The sequence below is a fragment of the Cherax quadricarinatus genome, chromosome 24, assembly GCF_038502225.1.
Source record: "Cherax quadricarinatus isolate ZL_2023a chromosome 24, ASM3850222v1, whole genome shotgun sequence".
NCBI lineage: Eukaryota > Metazoa > Arthropoda > Malacostraca > Decapoda > Parastacidae > Cherax > Cherax quadricarinatus.
This window is the reverse complement of record NC_091315.1, coordinates 14883365-14905209: the sequence shown is the minus strand read 5'-3', so window position 1 is coordinate 14905209 and position 21845 is coordinate 14883365. Positions and strand designations below refer to the sequence as shown.

At 47.0% G+C, this 21845-nt stretch overlaps 1 protein-coding gene across 1 annotated transcript in view; it reads right to left on the bottom strand.

Moving 5' to 3' along the window:
• The window catches only part of LOC138853160 (astacin-like), a 288848-nt gene extending 267269 nt beyond the window's left edge, over positions 1 to 21579 (bottom strand). Inside the window, exon 1 of the mRNA XM_070088208.1 lies at positions 20910 to 21579. The gene's annotated coding sequence lies outside the window, so the exon portion shown is untranslated. The remainder of the gene's footprint in view (positions 1 to 20909) is intronic.
• Between the last annotated feature and the right edge of the window lie 266 nt (positions 21580 to 21845).

Sequence of the window (21845 nt, the reverse complement as noted above, 5' to 3'; positions counted from 1 at the left end):
AGTAATGTATTGGGTTTAACTTGGAATACTGAGAGAGATTTGTTAATGTTAAAACCTAATAATTACAGTATGCCCAATAAATTAACTAAGAGAGTTTTGCTTGCTGAAGTTTTAAAATGTTTTGATCCACTAGGTTTAGTGTCACCCCTTACTATAAGAGGGAAATTATTAATACAGGAAGCATGGAAACTTAAATGTGCTTGGGATGAAATTCTACCTGAGGAATTCATTAACAGGTGGGATGAATTAATTGGTGATTATGAAAAAATTCCAATGTTGGAGTTCCCACGCCAGGTGGCCAATCCAAATGGGAAAAATGTACTCCACATTTTTTGTGATGCTTCAAAATTGGCATATGGAGCAGTTGCTTGCTTTCAATGTAATAGTGTTATTTCTCTTGTTATGTCTAAGGCTAAAGTGTCTCCAATTAAATCATATACCTTACCTCAGTTGGAATTAACAGCCATTTATGTAGGTGTCAAATTAGCTAATTATATAAGAAATGAGTTGCATGAGATAAATATTAGCGACACTGTAATTTGGTCTGAGAATGAAGTATCCTTACAATGGATTCATAATGGAAACAGTAAAATTGTGTACGTACAAAACAGAGTCGCTGAAATTAATCAGATGCAAGAGAAGTATAATAGTTCGGGTCAGCATATGTTAACATTTAATCATATACCTGGTGAGGAGAATCCAGCTGATTTCTTGTCTCGAGGTTTATCTTATGCTAAATTTGTAAATGCTGTATCATGGTTTAAAGGACCGAGCTGGTTGGTAAATAAAGCTAATTGGCCTGTACAAAAGGCATATATTACTCCTGTTGAAATTACTGTGACCACTGCTCCAATTGTTTGTCCTTCCTGAGTCGTTTTGCAATGACCTCTGCCTGGCTGCAGTGTGGAAAATACTGTATATTTTCCGAAAATATGGTAATTTATAGATAAATAGATGCCCTATATTGTATTTTTAAAAGAAGTATGTTATCGAAAACTGAGCCTGCGTCTGCGCAGGGGAGTCGCCATTTTGGTTTTTTAATTGGATACAACGTTAGTGTAATGGGAAGGAATTTTCGTGCTCTAGAGGTCAAAATTGGGCTGACACCTCTCAAATAGGAGGCAAAATTGTTGGATGTGCATTCCTGCATAACTTGAGTATCAGGCGACAGGACAGGACAACTCCAGGAACCTCAGATAAGCTGTCTAATTTATGTTTAATTTCTGGCCAGTAAAATTTTCATAAATGTAGGCAAAAGGGGGGGTCCTGTACATGACACATTAATCTCCAGTCAAATTGGTGAGTGATATTAAGATATTTTCCTTCTGTTATATAAATGTGTGTATATTTAATCCCTTTTTTAATTTTAATATACAGTCCACAAATTTATATATTTACCAGCATTCCTGGTGATACAAATCATTTATAATTAATAGGTCCAGAGCAACTTGTGGATATGACAGTGGTAGGTGTCGAAAGGGGACATTTTTTGCGACCTAGGTGCCCCAAATTCCTACTTGTCTAACTGATAAATAATAATTATCTGTGTTCATTTACTGTTATGTACATAATGATACATTCAGTTAAATGCAATTTTCCACAGCAGGTATTACCTCTCTGAACAGCAGCGCTGAGTCGCTGGAACAGAAAACTAGCTGCCCTGGGATCTCTAGTTACCCTGATGAGTCTTTTGCCTAGCTCCTTAAGGAACTTAGATGCACTCTTTCCCCATGAGCCAAGGGTCTCTGAGCCTATGGGAACAAACATATAATGATAGGCAACTTCTCCATATTTTCTAGACTTCTGGGACTCCCTGAAGCTGGTGCCTGTCCCTCCTTCCTCCCTGGTGTACTGGAGATATGTATCAACACATGTGTAGTCCCACACCACCTGCTTATCGTCTGTCTAGGCTTGAATCGACGCTTCTGGCTGCCATCAGATTTGCATAGTTGGTGTGGGCCCCTTACTGCTGGGCATCCGGCTGTTGTGAGGCTCCTCTTGATAATGTTATTAACTTCCTCATGTCTTGCAATCTTTCCCTCGGATTTACGGCACACAAGACCATGGTACCCGAATCGGTCTGCTGCTTCACTACCACAAATATACCTGTGTTCGGCGAGAATAGGGGCGGCAAGTCGAAGGGCAACACTAATGTGGATGGTCTGTGGGTCGAGCCGTGTGCCAAGGCTGGAGTTCGGAACAGCCAAGAAAAAGTCCCCTGCATGATGAGCTCTCACTGCCAGAAGGCGGGCTCTATCCTTCCCTGACACACTCTGAAGCATTGTTAAGGATATTTTCTCCACTATCGGGCCATCCCGGTGCAACTGTTTGTAGTTGTTGGGGAAAGCAGGTCTGGTTTCAGAGCCCGTTAGATTATCCCAGATCATGGCTCCGTCAACGAACTTCTGGTCATGGACTCCAGTCTTGTCCCTAAGATGTTCAGGGAGAATCGCTGCTACAAGCCCTCTGGATGCAACACATGAGGACAGAAAAGCAGGTAGCGCAATCTTTTATGACTTGCGGACACCAATGCCTCCTAGTCTGACTGGAAGTGTAGCTTAGTTCCACTGCCCGTCTTCTAAAGTAAGGTTAAGTACTTTCGTAAAAATCTGCCTCAGGATACTGTCATATTCGTGCAGTATAGGGTTATATATATATATATATATATATATATATATATATATATATATATATATATATATATATATATATATATATATATATATATATATATATATATATATATATATATATATAAATAAGTATACACGATAAATACAGGATAAATAAGTATACACGATATGATGTAGGGCGAAATGACAGTAGTTTGTTGGATTATGTATTGGTAGATAAAAGACTGTTGAGTAGACTTCAGGATGTACATGTTTATAGAGGGGCCACAGATATATCAGATCACTTTCTAGTTGTAGCTACACTGAGAGTAAAAGGTAGATGGGATACAAGGAGAATAGAAGCATCAGGGAAGAGAGAGGTAAAGGTTTATAAACTAAAAGAGGAGGCAGTTAGGGTAAGATATAAACAGCTATTGGAGGATAGATGGGCTAATGAGAGCATAGGCAATGGGGTCGAAGAGGTATGGGGTAGGTTTAAAAATGTAGTGTTAGAGTGTTCAGCAGAAGTTTGTGGTTACAGGAAAGTGGGTGCAGGAGGGAAGAGGAGCGATTGGTGGAATGATGATGTAAAGAGAGTAGTAAGGGAGAAAAAGTTAGCATATGAGAAGTTTTTACAAAGTAGAAGTGATGCAAGGAGGGAAGAGTATATGGAGAAAAAGAGAGAAGTTAAGAGAGTGGTGAAGCAATGTAAAAAGAGAGCAAATGAGAGAGTGGGTGAGATGTTATCAACAAATTTTGTTGAAAATAAGAAAAAGTTTTGGAGTGAGATTAACAAGTTAAGAAAGCCTAGAGAACAAATGGATTTGTCAGTTAAAAATAGGAGAGGAGAGTTATTAAATGGAGAGTTAGAGGTATTGGGAAGATGGAAGGAATATTTTGAGGAATTGTTAAATGTTGATGAAGATAGGGAAGCTGTGATTTCGTGTATAGGGCAAGGAGGAATAACATCTTGTAGGAGTGAGGAAGAGCCAGTTGTGAGTGTGGGGGAAGTTCGTGAGGCAGTAGGTAAAATGAAAGGGGGTAAGGCAGCCGGGATTGATGGGATAAAGATAGAAATGTTAAAAGCAGGTGGGGATATAGTTTTGGAGTGGTTGGTGCAATTATTTAATAAATGTATGGAAGAGGGTAAGGTACCTAGGGATTGGCAGAGAGCATGCATAGTTCCTTTGTATAAAGGCAAAGGGGATAAAAGAGAGTGCAAAAATTATAGGGGGATAAGTCTGTTGAGTGTACCTGGTAAAGTGTATGGTAGAGTTATAATTGAAAGAATTAAGAGTAAGACGGAGAATAGGATAGCAGATGAACAAGGAGGCTTTAGGAAAGGTAGGGGGTGTGTGGACCAGGTGTTTACAGTGAAACATATAAGTGAACAGTATTTAGATAAGGCTAAAGAGGTCTTTGTGGCATTTATGGATTTGGAAAAGGCGTATGACAGGGTGGATAGGGGGGCAATGTGGCAGATGTTGCAAGTGTATGGTGTAGGAGGTAGGTTACTGAAAGCAGTGAAGAGTTTTTACGAGGATAGTGAGGCTCAAGTTAGAGTATGTAGGAAAGAGGGAAATTTTTTCCCAGTAAAAGTAGGCCTTAGACAAGGATGTGTGATGTCACCGTGGTTGTTTAATATATTTATAGATGGGGTTGTAAGAGAAGTAAATGCGAGGGTCTTGGCAAGAGGCGTGGAGTTAAAAGATAAAGAATCACACACAAAGTGGGAGTTGTCACAGCTGCTCTTTGCTGATGACACTGTGCTCTTGGGAGATTCTGAAGAGAAGTTGCAGAGATTGGTGGATGAATTTGGTAGGGTGTGCAAAAGAAGAAAATTAAAGGTGAATACAGGAAAGAGTAAGGTTATGAGGATAACAAAAAGATTAGGTGATGAAAGATTGAATATCAGATTGGAGGGAGAGAGTATGGAGGAGGTGAACGTATTCAGATATTTGGGAGTGGACGTGTCAGCGGATGGGTCTATGAAAGATGAGGTGAATCATAGAATTGATGAGGGGAAAAGAGTGAGTGGTGCACTTAGGAGTCTGTGGAGACAAAGAACTTTGTCCTTGGAGGCAAAGAGGGGAATGTATGAGAGTATAGTTTTACCAACGCTCTTATATGGGTGTGAAGCGTGGGTGATGAATGTTGCAGCGAGGAGAAGGCTGGAGGCAGTGGAGATGTCATGTCTGAGGGCAATGTGTGGTGTGAATATAATGCAGAGAATTCGTAGTTTGGAAGTTAGGAGGAGGTGCGGGATTACCAAAACTGTTGTCCAGAGGGCTGAGGAAGGGTTGTTGAGGTGGTTCGGACATGTAGAGAGAATGGAGCGAAACAGAATGACTTCAAGAGTGTATCAGTCTGTAGTGGAAGGAAGGCGGGGTAGGGGTCGGCCTAGGAAGGGTTGGAGGGAGGGGGTAAAGGAGGTTTTGTGTGCGAGGGGCTTGGACTTCCAGCAGGCATGCGTGAGCGTGTTTGATAGGAGTGAATGGAGACAAATGGTTTTTAATACTTGACGTGCTGTTGGAGTGTGAGCAAAGTAACATTTATGAAGGGATTCAGGGAAACCGGCAGGCCGGACTTGAGTCCTGGAGATGGGAAGTACAGTGCCTGCACTCTGAAGGAGGGGTGTTAATGTTGCAGTTTAAAAACTGTAGTGTAAAGCACCCTTCTGGCAAGACAGTGATGGAATGAATGATGGTGAAAGTTTTTCTTTTTCGGGCCACCCTGCCTTGGTGGGAATCGGCCGGTGTGATAATAAAAAAAAAAAAATATATATATATATATATATATATATATATATATATATATATATATATATATATATATATATATATAAGAGTCCCTGCTAGAGGACCTACAGCTGGTGAAGATACAGGAAGAAGTCTTGAGACTCATCCTCAATCCCTCCGAGTGTGAAATCATCACAGCGAACTAGGAAATAATCAGAGCTGTGCAAACAATCCTCCCAAAAGTCCAACAGCACCCCTTGGGAGTACCGCTTTTTCACCAGGCCATCGACACGGTCCTCAAGGACAGACTGAATGACCTGAAGAGAATGGAGGAGAGAACAAGCAATCCTGATGCCCATGATGCCTTGTATCTCCTCACAAGGTGTCTTACTCTGCCAAGACTCACCTACTTCCCGAGGTGCGCACCCTCTTTTGACAACCCAACACTCAACGAATATGACTCACTCCTGAGATCAGTCTTTAAGAAGGCACTGAATGTGTCACTGGAAGATCAACAATGGAATCAGGCATCTCTCCCAGTGCGACTGGGAGGTATAGGGGTGCGCAAGGCGAAGCAGGTAGTTTTACCTGCATTTCTGTCATTGTGATTGGCTTCCAGTGGATAAGTCAAGGAAATTCTCCCTGAACGCTTGAGAGACGCGGTAGGAGCTCAAGACCCCAGGTTCATTGAAGCAGCTCCTGCCAAAGAGCACAAACAGTCTCACTGGGACAAACTGATCGTGGAAAAAATCGCCAACACAATGCTCACCAATGCTTCAGGACAAAGCTTGTCTCCTAGCGGTGAAGGCAACACATTCCTCCCTGGGCACTCGATTCGACCCACAGATCATTCGGATTGGCGTTCCTCTTCGCCTAGCCGCTCCCATACTCACCAAACATAGGTGTATTTGCGGCAGGGCGATGACTAATCAATTCAGACTTCATGGTCTCGTGTGTCACACATCAGAAAGGAGGTATGCTAGACATGAGGAGGTCAACGACATCATAAAGAAAAGCCTCGCCACAGCCTGTTGCCCAGCTCAATGAGAACTCCAAGTACAGAGGTCTGACGGAAGTCAAAAGCATCCTGATGGAGCCACTATGCTACCCTGGAAGGATGGCAAGCAGATTGCCTGGGACTATACCTGTGCCGCCACATTGGCAGACACCTATTTGCCATACTTCGTAGCTGAAGGGGGTAGAGCTGCCAGCCACAGGGAGACCCAGAAGACCCGCAAATATGATGGCCTTCCGCCCTTGCTGTAACTTCATCCCAATAGAGTCGGAGACCCTTGGAGCATGGGGCAAGTGTGCTCTAAAGTTCCTCATAGAGCTGAGTGTAAAACTCATCATGTAAACTAAGAACCACAGAGCGGCCAGCTTCCTCTTTCAGAGACTCAGTGTTGTGATCCAGAGGGAAAATGCCTGCAGCATTCTGGGCACGTGGCCCACCGCCGGGGAGCTGGACAAAGTATTCGAGATGTAGCTCTGAGATGCTGTCTATGTTGTTCTACTCCCTATTGCATTTTTGTCGATGTATTTTGTCTTTATATAAAGTCTACACAGAATATAAAGGGTGGTAGGAGAAAGCAATATCCAAACAGCTTCAGGGAGAACCTTGACTTTTCCATGAAGCAAGTTTATTCTTTTCTCTGAGGATGAGGGTCCCCAGGACAGTTCCAGAGGTGGTACCTCCCTATGGCGGAATGGATAAGGTGACACGTATGTTGTGTTGTCTCTTGAGGCGGGACAGTGTATCGTGGGGTCTAACCCTGACCTGCAGCAGTTTGGTAAATGTTTGAATATATATATATATATATAAGTATATATATATATATATATATATATATATATATATATATATATATATATATATAAATGCTTTGGAAATCATTCCGAGAAGACTGACAGAGTTAATTCATTGTGTGAGATCCTGTGATGGAATATGATAAGGAAAAAACTGTGTAGCTGTTATGTAGAATAGTCTACCTACCTGGAGGTAGACTGGGGAGTCTACCTCCCTGGAGGTAGACTGGGGAGTCTACCTACCTGGAGGAAGACTGGTGAGTCTACCTACCTGGAGGTAGACTGGTGAGTCTACCTACCTGGTGGTAGACTGGGGAGTCTACCTACCTGGAGGTAGACTGGGGAGTCTACCTTCCTGGAGGTAGACTGGTGAGTCTACCTACCTGGAGGTAGACTGGTGAGTCTACCTATCTGGTGGTAGACTGGGGAGTCTACCTACCTGGAGGTAGACTGGGGAGTTTACCTACCTGGAGGTAGACTGGTGAGTCTACCTACCTGGAGGTAGACTGGTGAGTCTACCTACCTGGTGGTAGACTGGGGAGTCTACCTACCTGGAGGTAGACTGGGGAGTCTACCTACCTGGAGGTAGACTGGTGAGTCTACCTACCTGGAGGTAGACTGGTGAGTCTACCTACCTGGTGGTAGACTGGGGAGTCTACCTACCTGGAGGTAGACTGGTGAGTCTACCTACCTGGAGGTAGACTGGGGAGTCTACCTACCTGGAGGTAGACTGGGGAGACTACCTACCTGGAGGTAGACTGGTGAGTCTACCTACCTGGAGGTAGACTGGTGAGTCTACCTACCTGGTGGTAGACTGGGGAGTCTACCTACCTGGAGGTAGACTGTGGAGTCTACCTACCTGGAGGTAGACTGTGGAGTCTACCTACCTGGAGGTACACTGGGGAGTCTACCTACCTGGAGGTAGACTGGGGAGTCTACCTACCTGGAGGTAGACTGGGGAGTCTACCTACCTGGAGGTAGACTGGGGAGTCTACCTACCTGGAGGTAGACTGGGGAGTCTACCTACCCGGAGGTAGACTGGGGAGTCTACCTACCTGGAGGTAGACTGGGGAGTCTACCTACCTGGAGGTAGACTGGGGAGTCTACCTACCTGGAGGAAGACTGGGGAGTCTACCTACCTGGAGGTAGACTGGGGAGTCTACCTACCTGGAGGTAGACTGGGGAGTCTACCTACCTGGAGGTAGACTGGGGACTCTACCTACCTGGAGGTAGACTGGGGAGTCTACCTACCTGGAGGTAGACTGGGGACTCTACCTACCTGGAGGCAGACTGGGGAGTCTACCTACCTGGAGGTAGACTGGGGAGTCTACCTACCTGGAGGCAGACTGGGGAGTCTACCTACCTGGAGGTAGACTGGGGAGTCTACCTACCTGGAGGCAGACTGGGGAGTCTACCTACCTGGAGGTAGACTGGGGAGTCTACCTACCTGGAGGTAGACTGGGAGTCTACCTACCTGGAGGTAGACTGGGGAGTCTACCTTCCTGGAAATAGACTGGTGAGTCTACCTACCTGGAGGTAGACTGGTGAGTCTACCTATCTGGTGGTAGACTGGGGAGTCTACCTACCTGGAGGTAGACTGGGGAGTCTACCTACATGGAGGTAGACTGGTGAGTCTACCTACCTGGAGGTAGACTGGTGAGTCTACCTACCTGGTGGTAGACTGGGGAGTCTACCTACCTGGAGGTAGACTGGGGAGTCTACCTACCTGGAGGTAGACTGGTGAGTCTACCTACCTGGAGGTAGACTGGTGAGTCTACCTACCTGGTGGTAGACTGGGGAGTCTACCTACCTGGAGGTAGACTGGGGAGTCTACCTACCTGGAGGTAGACTGGGGAGTCTACCTACCTGGAGGTAGACTGGGGAGTCTACCTACCTGGAGGTAGACTGGTGAGTCTACCTACCTGGAGGTAGACTGGTGAGTCTACCTACCTGGTGGTAGACTGGGGAGTCTACCTACCTGGAGGTAGACTGTGGAGTCTACCTACCTGGAGGTAGACTGTGGAGTCTACCTACCTGGAGGTAGACTGGGGAGTCTACCTACCTGGAGGTAGACTGGGGAGTCTACCTACCTGGAGGTAGACTGGGGAGTCTACCTACCTGGAGGTAGACTGGGGAGTCTACCTACCTGGAGGTAGACTGGGGAGTCTACCTACCCGGAGGTAGACTGGGGAGTCTACCTACCTGGAGGTAGACTGGGGAGTCTACCTACCTGGAGGTAGACTGGGGAGTCTACCTACCTGGAGGCAGACTGGGGAGTCTACCTACCTGGAGGTAGACTGGGAGTCTACCTACCTGGAGGTAGACTGGGGAGTCTACCTACCTGGAGGTAGACTGGGGAGTCTACCTACCTGGAGGTAGACTGGGAAGTCTACCTACCTGGAGGCAGACTGGGGAGTCTACCTACCTGGAGGTAGAATGGAGAGTCTACCTACCTGGAGGAAGACTGGGAGTCTACCTACCTGGAGGTAGACTGGGGAGTCTACCTACCTGGAGGTAGACTGGGGAGTCTACCTACCTGGATTTAGACTGGGGAGTCTACCTACCTGGAGGTAGACTGGGGAGTCTACCTACCTGGAGGTAGACTGGGGAGTCTACCTACCTGGAGGTAGACTGGGGAGTCTACCTACCTGGAGGTAGACTGGGGAGTCTACCTACCTGGAGGCAGACTGGGCAGTCTACCTACCTGGAGGTAGACTGGGGAGTCTACCTACCTGGAGGTCGACTGGGAGTCTACCTACCTGGAGGTAGACTGGGGAGTCTACCTACCTGGAGGTAGACTGGGGAGTTTACCTACCTGGAGGTAGACTGGGAGTCTACCTACCTGGAGGTAGACTGGGGAGTCTACCTACCTGGAGGTAGACTGGGGAGTCTACCTACCTGGAGGCAGACTGGGGAGTCTACCTACCTGGAGGTAGATTGGGGAGTCTACCTACCTGGAGGTAGACTGGGGAGTCTACCTACCTGGAGGTAGACTGGGGAGTCTACCTACCTTGAGGCAGACTGGGGAGTCTACCTTCCTGGAGGTAGACTGGGGAGTGTACCTACCTGGAGGTAGACTGGGGAGTCTACCTACCTGGAGGTAGACTGGGAGTCTACCTACCTGGAGGTAGACTGGGGAGTCTACCTACCTGGAGGTAGACTGGGGAGTCTACCTACCTGGAGGTAGACTGAGGAGTCCACCTACCTGGAGGTAGACTGGGGAGTCTACCTACCTGGAGGTAGACTGGCGAGTCTACCTACCTGGAGGTAGACTGGGAGTCTACCTACCTGGAGGTAGACTGGGGAGTCTACCTACCTGGAGGTAGACTGGGGAGTCTACCTACCTGGAGGTAGACTGGGGAGTCTACCTACCTGGAGGTAGACTGGGGAGTCTAGCTACCTGGAGGTAGACTGGGGAGTCTACCTACCTGGAGGTAGACTAGGGAGTCTACCTACCTGTAGGTAGACTGGGAGTCTACCTACCTGGAGGTAGACTGGGGAGTCTACCTACCTGGAGGTAGACTGGGGAGTCTACCTGCCTTGAGGTAGACTGGGGAGTCTACCTACCTGGAGGTAGACTGCGGAGTCTACCTACCTGGAGGTAGACTGCGGAGTCTACCTACCTGGAGGTAGGCTGGGGAGTCTACCTACCTGGAGGTAGACTGGGGAGTGTACCTACCTGGAGGTAGACTGGGGAGTCTACCTACCTGGAGGTAGACTGGGGAGTGTACCTACCTGGAGGTAGACTGGGGAGTCTACCTTCCTGGAGGTAGACTGGGGAGTCTACCTACCTGGAGGTAGACTGAGGAGTCCACCTACCTGGAGGTAGACTGGGGAGTCTACCTACCTGGAGGTAGACTGGTGAGTCTACCTACCTGGAGGTAGACTGGGGAGTCTACCTACCTGGAGGTAGACTCGGGAGTCTACCTACCTGGAGGTAGACTGGGGAGTCTACCTACCTGGAGGTAGACTGGGGAGTCTACCTACCTGGAGGTAGACTGGGGAGTCTGCCTACCTGGAGGTAGACTGAGGAGTCCACCTACCTGGAGGTAGACTGGGGAGTCTACCTACCTGGAGGTAGACTGAGGAGTCTACCTACCTGGAGGTAGACTGGGGAGTCTACCTACCTGGAGGTAGACTGGGGAGTCTACCTACCTGGAGGTAGACTGGGGAGTCTTCCTACCTGGACGTAGACTTGGGAGTCTACCTACCTGGAGATAGACTGGGGAGTCTACCTACCTGGAGGTAGACTGGGGAGTCTACCTACCTGGAGGTAGACTGAGGAGTCTACCTGCCTGGAGGTAGACTGGGGAGTCTACCTACCTGGAGGTAGACTGGGGAGTCTACCTACCTGGAGGTCGACTGGGAGTCTACCTACCTGGAGGTAGACTGGGGAGTCTACCTACCTGGAGGTAGACTGGGGAGTTTACCTACCTTGAGGCAGACTGGGGAGTTTACCTACCTGAAGGTAGACTGGGGAGTCTACCTACCTTGAGGCAGACTGGGGAGTCTACCTACCTGGAGGTACGCTGGGGAGTTTACCTATCTTGAGGCAGACTGGGGAGTCTACCTACCTGGAGGCAGACTGGGGAGTCTAACTACCTGGAGGTAGACTGGGGAGTCTACCTACCTGGAGGTAGACTGGTGAGTCTACCTACCTGGTGGTAGACTGGGGGGTCTACCTACCTTGAGGCAGACTAGGGAGTCTACCTACCTTGAGGCAAACTGGGGAGTCTACCTACCTGGAGGTAGACTGGGGAGTCTACCTACCTGGAGGTAGACTGGGTAGTCTACCTACCTGGAGGTAGACTGGGGAGTCTACCTACCTGGAGGTAGACTGGGGAGTCTACCTACCTGGAGGCAGACTGGGGAGTCTACCTGGAGGTAGCCTGGGGAGTCTACCTACCTGGAGGTAGACTGGGGAGTCTACCTACCTGGAGGTAGACTGGAGAGTCTACCTACCTGGAGGTAGACTGGGGAGTCTACCTACCTAGAGGTATACTGGGGGTCTACCTTCCTGGAGGTAGACTGGGGAGTCTACCTACCTGGAGGCAGACTGGGGAGTCTACCTACCTGGAGGTAGACTGGGGAGTCTACCTACCTGAAGGTAGACTGGGGAGTCTACCTACCTGGAGGCAGACTGGGGAGTCTACCTACCTGGAGGTAGACTGGGGAGTCTACCTACCTGGAGGTAGACTGGTGAGTCTACCTACCTGGAGATAGACTGGGGAGTCTACCTACCTGGAGGTAGACTGGGGAGTCTACCTACCTGGAGGCAGACTGGGGAGTCTACCTACCTGGAGGTAGTCTGGGGAGTCTACCTACCTGGAGGTAGACTGGGGAGTCTACCTACCTGGAGGCAGACTGGGGAGTCTACCTGGAGGTAGCCTGGGGAGTCTACCTACCTGGAGGTAGACTGGGGAGTCTACCTACCTGGAGGTAGACTGGGGAGTCTACCTACCTGGAGGTAGACTGGAGAGTCTACCTACCTGGAGGTAGACTGGGGAGTCTACCTACCTAGAGGTAGACTGGGGAGTCTACCTTCCTGGAGGTAGACTGGGGAGTCTACCTACCTGGAGGCAGACTGGGGAGTCTGCCTACCTGGAGGTAGACTGGGGAGTCTACCTACCTGAATGTAGACTGGGGAGTCTACCTACCTGGAGGCAGACTGGGGAGTCTACCTACCTGGAGGTAGACTGGGGAGTCTACCTACCTGGAGGTAGACTGGTGAGTCTACCTACCTGGAGATAGACTGGGGAGTCTACCTACCTGGAGGTAGACTGGGGAGTCTACCTACCTGGAGGCAGACTGGGGAGTCTACCTACCTGGAGGTAGTCTGGGTAGTCTACCTACCTGGAGGTAGACTGGGGAGTCTACCTACCTGGAGGCAGACTGGGGAGTCTACCTACCTGGAGGTAGACTGGGGAGTCTACCTACCTGGAGGCAGACTGGGGAGTCTACCTACCTGGAGGTAGACTGGGGAGTCTACCTACCTGGAGGTAGACTGGGGAGTCTACCTACCTGGAGGTAGACTGGGGAGTTTACTTACCTGGAGGTAGACTGGGGAGTTTACTTACCTGGAGGTAGACTGGGGAGTCTACCTACCTGGTGGTAGACTGGGGAGTCTACCTACCTGGAGGTAGACTGGGGAGTTTACTTACCTGGAGGTAGACTGGGGAGTTTACTTAACTGGAGGTAGACTGGGGAGTCTACCTACCTGGTGGTAGACTGGGGAGTTTACTTAACTGGAGGTAGACTGGGGAGTCTACCTACCTGGAGGTAGACTGGGGAGTCTACCTACCTGGAGGCAGACTGGAGAGTAGCAACATACAGCTCAGATTTAAAATTTAGTAGAATAAAAATATCACCCACCTCCTCAGTCATCCACTACCTCCATCCACACACCACATTACTCTTCCACCCACCTCCTCACAGTCACCCACTACCTCCATCCACACACCACATTACTCATCCACTCACCTCCAAACAGTCACCCACTACCACCATCCACACACCACATTACTCATCCACCCACCTCCTTACAGTCACCCACTACCTCCGTCCACACACCACATTACTCATCCACCCACCTCCTCACAGTCACCCACTACCTCCATCCACACACCACATTACTCATCCACCCACCTCCTCACAGTCACCCACTACCTCCATCCACACACCACATTACTCATCCACTCACCTCCTCACAGTCACCCACTGTGGGGTAATCGGTGCCAATAATATCTTGTTAAGAAACTGACGACACCGGTTTCCACCACACTACCAAGATTTATACTCGTGATTATCTTTGCATCGTTGTGGACCTGAAGATGGCCAAGCAAGTCGTAAATCATACGTTGTGTCTGCCCACTTACCACACCCGCTGAGTGAGGCAGCCAGGTAGAGTCAATCAACCTCATCATTACAACTGGCAAGGCAGCCAGGTAGAGTTAATCGACCTCGTCATTACAACTGGTGAGGCAGCCAGGTAGTAAGTCCGGCTGGACGAGAAAGTTGACAATATCACTTCATGAAAAAGGAAAACTGGCGCTTAATATTACGAAACCTGTGGCCTCGTGGTCGTGAAAGTCTTACAGATTATTCATATATAAAACAAAGTAGATGAATTACACAAGTGCAACACTTGGCTATCTTTATTATTTAGAGATTCCACCAAGGAATGACTTGATTAACCCAATACAGAGAGTAATACCCGAGTCGGAGGAAGATACGATCAGTCGCTCACCCTTGATGAATCTGTTGGAGACGGTGGAAGACTTAACGAAGTGGTTTGAGGGACTGATTACCTCCTCTTTCATACGTTTCTACTATCTTCCAGTTATTTCCTTGAATCTGTATCGATAAAGCCACTGATTGGCGAAACGTCTATAGTAAAAATGCCCAGATGTGGCACATGTGTCTAACTTTTATCTTTATCTTGTTGGTATTTTATACCATTCATGTACAACAAAATGTGCAATATCATGCAATCTTGGTACTTAGAATTCTTCTGCAACTCTAATTCTTGCCTAAGATGATGCCATGACCTACTTCCACTAATCTTCTCCACTCACTTCACTCAGTTCAAGAAGACTGCCAAAAGGTGTCTGATGAATGTAGCTACAGAAAAGGAGGGGAATGATTTTCTATTTTTTAGCTAACAAACGTGTAAATTTTACCTTATTCCTAGTAATGACCCTCGTGTAGTAGATAGTCTTTTTAGTATGATAATAAGATGTTATCTTCATCATAGAATAATAAGAAAATATTATAACCTTTATATTATGATAATAAGGTAAAAGGACCACAATGGAAATAAGTCACTGTCTGACTTTTTTGGGTTATCCCAGGTTCTCTACACATATGCTGCTGTGTATGATAATTCTATGTAACTGTATTTGTGTATACCTGAATAAACTTACTTACTTACTTACACTTGTGCTACCGTGTATAAACTTCTTCCCTTGTAAGCAAGGCTCTCGCCTCACACACTGAGTGTCTGTGGTTCAATCACCGGCCGGCTGAAAATACTTTCTCTCCCTGTTAAGTAAGTTTATTCAGGTATACAAAAATACAGTTACATAGATTATCATACATAGCAACATATATGTAGAGAACCTAACATAACCCAAAAAAGTCAGTCAAAGTGATTTATTTCCATTGGGTTCTTTGTTAAAAATCCCAACAAATCTTAACTTCAGGCATTTACTTCAGAGTCAATAAACTGTTAGATCGAACACCTTCCTAGGTTAAGGGACTGATCACTATAGACTATTTTCTTCACGTCTTCCACCGTCTCCAGTATTATTGTTTGATTGATAAAGCCACTTAGATACCCAAGTGATGCACATGTGACTAAATCACCAATAAAGTTCTCCATCACTGACACTGTCATCACTGGTGCAGTGGTGCCACTCACAACTGATTGTACTGTCATCATTGGTGCAGTGGTGCCACTCACAACTGATTGTACTGTCATCACTGGTGCAGTGGTGCCACTCACAACAAAATGCATTGGTATCAATTTACTGCTAGGATAACAGGGGCTTACCCATACGTCCCGCCCTGCTGAGGATTAAACCGACTGCTTTTGTTGTGAGCTGAACTCGCTGCCACCAAGTTACTGGATACTGTAACTACACCAAACCTTCAGTGTTGATCACATCCACCACACTAATGTGAAGCTCAGTAATGTTAACGAAGACGACTGCCACTGACCGAGTGAAGCGACATTTCTGAGCGGACATTTTTTTTTTTTTTGTAAAATGCCTGCAACCGGTTTCTGTTTTTTCTTCTGTTGCAACCTGGCCTGAAGCCAGGGTTTCCAGAATACCGCGTAATAAATCGAAATACCGCCCTATCAATCAAAATAACGCCTAATCAATCAGACAAGTTCAGGAAGCAGTTTAACATGAACTTGGTCAGCCTTATTAGCTTCCTAAATCCTGGCTATTAGCTAAGGAATATGGCTTTGAGTGGTGTTCATTCTATAATTACTCGGCTGAGAGCCTTTGTGTCGAGTCTGTTTAGCTTTCCCTGGATCTTTGCTGTGAGGAGCTACACTTGTGTTTCAGGTTTGGTGTACACCTGGCAATGCAGCTTATGCTGCGGTCTTCACTGAGAAGCAACGGGGGAGCCATTTTCTTGTTGGGTGAGGCTGCTTTTTTGGGGGGGAGGGGGGAAGGGGGAGGGGAACGGGGGGAGGGATGCAGTCTGCTCACCTGGATTGTGGCCTTAAGAGGCGCGTGAGTTTCTCTGTCTCCTAATACCATGTTTATTTTCCCCCTATAACCTGTAGTCTTTCGCCTGTGTATATGAGGTTGGAATTTTGCTTGCTAGTTTTGATCCTGTAGTAGAGAAGAAGATATTAAGTATGTTGGTAGTGTCTGCAGGCTGGATGTCTGCCTCAGCCTGCAGGCTGGATATCTGCCTCAGTCTGCAGGCTGGATGTCTGCCTCAGTCTGTAAGCTGGATGTCTGCCTCAGTCTGCAGGCTGGATGTCTCCCTCAGTCTGCAGGCTGGATGTCTGCCTCAGTCTGCAAGCTGGATGTCTGCCTCAGTCTGCAAGCTGGATGTCTGCCTCAGTCTGCAGGCTGGATGTCTGCCTCAGTCTGCAGGCTGGATGTCTGGCTCAAGGAAAGACTATTGAGATCTTCTGAGATTAGGAAACAAATGTCAACAATACTCACAGCCAAAGACTTGCATGAGGGTGAAATTCCATTATGAATAACTAAAGTGTATGGAACACTTGTCAATAATAATCCACTTGGAGACAAAAACTCAGAAGATTGATTGATGTTTCGACCTTCTTCTGGGTTCCATTGTTATCCTATCATCGTAAACTCCAGGTAAACTCCAGGTAAACTCCAAGTAAATTCCAAGCAAACTCCAGGTAAACTCCAGGTACCTCAACTTCCTCACACTCACAAAAAAGATACCAAACTGTTGCACACAAGTCTAACTTATCCAAAAAAATATTATTGATGCCGTCGTTGCTTGAGAGGACCGGGAAGGAACGTAACATATATATCAAACCTCGACATAATTTATTGCCACTGTGGGTGTGGACATATCAGTGATGTACTTCTTTGACTTATAACAACCAGTTAACTTTATGTAACGAATATGAATAGCTTATTATTTTTATAATTATTATTACTTTGTTATTATAAACAGAATATCTGAAGTGTATCTTAATATCTCAAAGAAGCTAAGAGATGTGAGTGAGGAAAATACCTGACCATTTCGCACACCTGACTCACCTGTAGAGTAAGTTCCTCTGTGGTACTTCCAGTTAGGCAAATCTGATCCATCTCCTGGTCAATGAGTGAAAAAAAACTGGACAGAAGCTGAGATATAAGATTGTTCTATACAACATATGAGGAGACAGGTTTAAAATTTTATCGAGAAACGTTCTTAAAGCTCCCATGGCCTGGTGGCTGAAGCTTTCGCTTCACAGGATGAGGGTCCGGGTACGATTCCCGGCGAAGGGGTGGAAACTTCGGACGTGTTTCCTAACACTGGTTGTCTATGTTCACCATCAGTAAAATGGGTACCTGGGTGTTAGTGGACTGGTGTGGGTCGCATCCTGGGTGTTAGTGGACTGGTGTGGGTCGCATCCTGGGTGTTAGTGGACTGGTGTGGGTCGCATCCTGGGTGTTAGTGGACTGGTGTGGGTCGCATCCTGGGTGTTAGTGGACTGGTGTGGGTCGCATCCTGGGTGTTAGTGGACTGGTGTGGGTCGCATCCTGGGTGTTAGTGGACTGGTGTGGGTCGCATCCTGGGTGTTAGTGGACTGGTGTGGGTCGCATCCTGGGTGTTAGTGGACTGGTGTGGGTCGCATCCTGGGTGTTAGTGGACTGGTATGGGTCGCATCCTGGGTGTTAGTGGACTGGTGTGGGTCGCATCCTGGGTGTTAGTGGACTGGTGTGGGTCGCATCCTGGGTGTTAGTGGACTGGTGTGGGTCGCATCCTGGGTGTTAGTGGACTGGTGTGGGTCGCATCCTGGGTGTTAGTGGACTGGTGTGGGTCGCATCCTGGGTGTTAGTGGACTGGTGTGGGTCGCATCCTGGGTGTTAGTGGACTGGTGTGGGTCGCATCCTGGGTGTTAGTGGACTGGTGTGGGTCGCATCCTGGGTGTTAGTGGACTGGTGTGGGTCGCATCCTGGGTGTTAGTGGACTGGTGTGGGTCACATCCTGGGTGTTAGTGGACTGGTGTGGGTCGCATCCTGGATGTTAGTGGACTGGTGTGGGTCGCATCCTGGGTGTTAGTGGACTGGTGTGGGTCGCATCCTGGGTGTTAGTGGACTGGTGTGGGTCGCATCCTGGGTGTTAGTGGACTGGTGTGGGTCGCATCCTGGGTGTTAGTGGACTGGTGTGGGTCGCATCCTGGGTGTTAGTGGACTGGTGTGGGTCGCATCCTGGGTGTTAGTGGACTGGTGTGGGTCGCATCCTGGGTGTTAGTGGACTGGTGTGGGTCGCATCCTGGGTGTTAGTGGACTGGTGTGGGTCGCATCCTGGGTGTTAGTGGACTGGTGTGGGTCGCATCCTGGGACAAAACTGACCTAATTTGCCCGAAATGCTCAGTATAACAAGTGGCTTTCTATATAGTAGTTTATCACTGATGTCAGCTAGGACTGTATACCTTGTACATGTACTTGTAGAAATAAAGATATTATTATTATTATTATTATTATTATTATTATTATTATTATTATTATTATTATTATTATTATTATAGAAAGCAAAACTTTTTATACTTTTTCTATACACTGCTCTGCAAGCATGAAAAAAACTAGTAATGAAACAGTCGTGATTACAGCTGAAGATAAGATAAGATAAGATTTCGTTCGGATTTTTAACCCCGGAGGGTCAGCCACCCAGGATAACCCAAGAAAGTCAGTGCGTCATCAAGGACTGTCTAACTTATTTCCATTGGGGTCCTTAATCTTGTCCCCCAGGATGCGACCCACACCAGTCGACTAACACCCAGGTACCTATTTGCTGCTAGGTGAACAGGACAACAGGTGTAAGGAAACGTGTCGAAATGTTTCCACCCGCCGGGAATCGAACCCGGGCCCTCCGTGTGTGAAGCGGGAGCTTTAGCCACCAGGCCACCAGTGACTTCAACAGTAACATTTCAGGATGTTTGTAGTGTGAAACACAAAGTCTGACAGCATTTCGTGACTGTTAAGTTTACCAGTGACTGTAGAGGATCGTCATGTTTGAACGAAGTGTCAGATTTGGTTGTACACAGTTCACTTTAGTTGCACACGGTCGACAACTTGGTTGATCTTCAAGTGTAAACTGGTTGTGACTGGCATAGTTAGTCTTCATGTGTACACTGGCTGTGGCACTGTCAGTACCTTTGCTAGCCGTGGAAAGATGAAAACTTTCAAATAAAACTTACGAGGATTCCTTGTAGGAGCTGGTCAGTCATGTGTTATATACAGTCAACTTTCTCTGAAACTACAGATCACTTCTCTCAGGGTTTTAAATTGTATGTGTACCTTCCGGACACACTTTCAGTGTATCGGTATCGCATCTGTACTAGTCACCTTCAGACTGCCTCTTCATGGACTTTGTGCTAAATACCAGGCCGTTGTACAGAGGCGTTGGTTACAAACTCGGCTATTGAAGCCATATCCTACAGTCTGTGAATAAACCACAAGGTTAGGTTAGTTAAGATTCATCAGGAAACAGTACAATGTATTTCCTGACTCGGGACTTAGTCATATTATGACCCGCCACTGGAGCTTTTGGTCATCTGACCGAGGCCTCCCACTGGCTTACCGGTCCACCCCTTTAAAAATAAATTAAATTATTTGTATTAATGTACCATAAGATTATAAGTAGCCTGTAATATACTAAATTCGAGGTTCACCATCACTTGGTGCAATAGAACGTGTTGGTATGTGTTCTTGTTAGTGCTAGCAATCATGCAAGCCGTCACACTACATTTATCTCAGCAAGAGCTGAAGTGTACAGACGTGTGTGCAAGCTGCAAACATGCAAGAGTCAGGTGACCAAGACAAGAGTGTTGACCTGAAGCTTCCTGACACACACGATGATTATGATAGCCATCAGTGATCATGCAAGCTATATTTTTCTAGTCAGTTTAACGTGGGAAAGAAAAACTCCCCGTAACTTTAAGATTTCTGGTATATTAGAACTGCCGGGTCACTACTGCGACATTTTATATGATTAAAATATGTGACCTAAGATAAAGATCTACACTAAACATCTGTTAATGTTTGGGCCGACCCATTTATAATATGTTTTGGTTGATTGTTTATTTTCATGTATTTCTTATTGGCTGTGATTATTACAACAACAAATTTCAAACAGTGCAGTTGCTGCTAATTTTTGCTCCATCAACTTGATACGTGTGCTGAAGATGGTGGCCACAATGTGTCCCCTAGATTGTACTATTCAGAGGCTGAGTATATATATTCAAGAGATGGTATCTTCCATTAACCTTCCATTCTGCATTCAGAAGATGAATATATTCAGGAGATGGTATCTGTCGCTAGGCTGTCATTCGTATCTATTATCATATCGAAATAACCTAAGAGAATCATCACTAGAATTTCCTCACCCTCCAGGTCGTACAGCTAAGTCAAATTTCAAGTGTGGACTCCGACTACCACACATGTCATCAGCCTCTCTCACGCTACAAAATCAAAACACTCAGACATTAAAATATTTAGATTTGAATACAAAAACAATCATCACATATACAAAGTAACATTACCTTAGTTGTAGTCAATGTATTGTTATTGCATTCTCCAGGCAAATCGTCTGACATGAGTTTGTTATGTGATGAAGTGTTCATCAGTACTGGTGGTCCTGTGGCCAGCCACCACTGCCTTACTGGTCTAACTCAGTGGTCTAGCACGACACACCCACCACTGCCTTACTGGTCTAACTCAGTGGTCTAGCACGACACACCCACCACTGCCTTACTGGTCTAACTCAGTGGTCTAGCACGACACACCCACCACTGCCTTACTGGTCTAACTCAGTGGTCTAGCACGACACACCCACCACTGCCTTACTGGTCTAACTCAGTGGTCTAGCACGACACACCCACCACTGCCTTACTGGTCTAACTCAGTGGTCTAGCACGACACACCCACCACTGCCTTACTGGTCTAACTCAGTGGTCTAGCACGACACACCCACCACTGCCTTACTGGTCTAACTCAGTGGTCTAGCACGATACACCCACCACTGCCTTACTGGTCTAACTCAGTGGTCTAGCACGACACACCCACCACTGCCTTACTGGTCTAACTCAGTGGTCTAACACACTTTCCTTTCAATTAAAAGTCTTCAAAGGCCTCCGCGATGTTTGAACTTTTAAAGGCACAAAGAGTGGCTAGTTGAGACTTGTATAGTGTGTATGCGCGCGCACGTGCGTGTGTATTTGCGTGCACTCTGGTGTGTGCGTGTATACTGGCGTGCGTTCTGGTGGGTGCGTGTGTGCGAGGCGTGGAGCCAGTGTGACAGGCAGTACTGCTCACCTAGCTGACTCCTGAGCACCTTCAAGAGTAGACTGAGCGGTGCAGCAAGAGACTGCTGCTGACTTGCTGCCTCCTTTACCTCCTCTACCCTCCGTCCCTCCCACCCTCTCTCCCAGGTACTCTCCTAATCACTCCCACATTAACTTTAACTCATACCTCATTAC